Source organism: Atta colombica, unplaced genomic scaffold, assembly GCF_001594045.1.
Source record: "Atta colombica isolate Treedump-2 unplaced genomic scaffold, Acol1.0 scaffold107, whole genome shotgun sequence".
Lineage (NCBI taxonomy): Eukaryota > Metazoa > Arthropoda > Insecta > Hymenoptera > Formicidae > Atta > Atta colombica.
Genome location: NW_017259192.1, coordinates 4,956,332 through 4,957,799, shown reverse-complemented (window position 1 = coordinate 4,957,799; position 1,468 = coordinate 4,956,332). Strand labels below are relative to the sequence as shown.

The following is a 1,468-nucleotide window of genomic DNA, read 5'->3' as shown; positions in this document are numbered from 1 at the left end:
CTCTCTCTCTCTCTCTCTCTCTCTCTCTCTCTCTCTCTCTCTCTCTCTCTCTCTCTTTCTCTGTATCACGCGATTTAAATACACTATTCATAATCGGATGTACGCGATGTGACGCTTCGGTTATTGACAGTTACAAGCCAGCGCAGCAGGTAGCTAATAATTGAATTAGAATATAATTCATACTTTTTTGCAATTTTGTTATTATTCTGTTTTAGTTCTCACTTGTGATATTAATATTAAATTATACCAATATATTAATATTAAATTATTCCCTTGTAAATGTGTTTGAGACAAAATTTAACAAATTGTAAAGTAAGAACTCTTTTTTACTATTACTATTGTAAAAAAAAACAGTTTCGAAAAAATGTGATGTGATTTTCGTTAGGTAAAGAAGGGCAAGATGGGATATTGAAGACTGAGAGTTAACCTATACAAAATTGAGTATACCCTACAAGTACAACAAAGTTTTTCATTATTATAGAATTAGAAATAGAATAGATTAGAAACTACAAATGTAAGACTGACCGAGGAAAATGTTTAGAAGAGGCAATGCTCAATGCAATTTTATTTAGAGTCTATAGAGGGTTGGATAAATTGTTAATCATGTGGCTCATTGCTCGTATGCTAATGTAGAAGATAACGACGAAGATGCAACACATGTTTGCCCTCACTGTTATTTCAATAAATAATTAATATTATTTAATTCTTAATGCCTTATCCGCGGGATAAGATGGGGAAAATGCGTTTTCTTTATATTTATTTATAAAGTTAAAAAAATTCTAAAAATTTAATGTAGTCAAATTGAAAGACTGATTATCAAAGATTAGTTAAGTAATAAAGTTGATTCATTAATTATGAAAATCCATTTAATTCGTCATCGAACCTTAAGAACCTCCATCTTGCCCCACCTTCCTCTATTGTATATTCAAAAAGCAATTGAATAAAAAAAAAATCAACGACAGTTATATGTACACTGATTTATTGTTTCATATTTCTAGCTATTATTCTTTAATCACATTTTAACATCTGTAATATTTTTTATATTGTTCACTTTTAATAAAACAAAGCGAAGATGCATTTACTATAATATTTATTTAATTTATATAATCTTTTTTTTCTTTTCTCTTTTCATGAAATATTTTCATTACGTAATAAGAGATAATCTTTATACTTATTACGAGCAAGTATTTCACATGTGTTTACTTTATTTAGCGTATAATGAGATAAATATATGTTGAAGAATGTTATCATAAACCTTGAAGGTAAGTTTTAAGTCATTATATTTTATATCACATTATATTTTATATCAACTATTCGCGGAATTTCAGTCTTTAGGCAAAGAATGTTGAGTATGTGTTGAGAGAGAGAATCTAATTCATTATTCTCAATATAAAATTTTCTTCTAGCTTTCTAAAGAGATCAGTTTAATAATTTAATCCAAAATATATTATTAAATATATTATTAAAT

At 27.1% G+C, this 1,468-nt stretch overlaps 1 protein-coding gene across 1 annotated transcript in view; it reads left to right on the top strand.

Annotated features, from left to right (window-relative positions):
• LOC108692384 (tachykinin-like peptides receptor 86C) overlaps positions 1 to 1,468 on the top strand; it is a 44,682-nt gene that overhangs the window by 42,364 nt on the left and 850 nt on the right. The window lies entirely within an intron of this gene.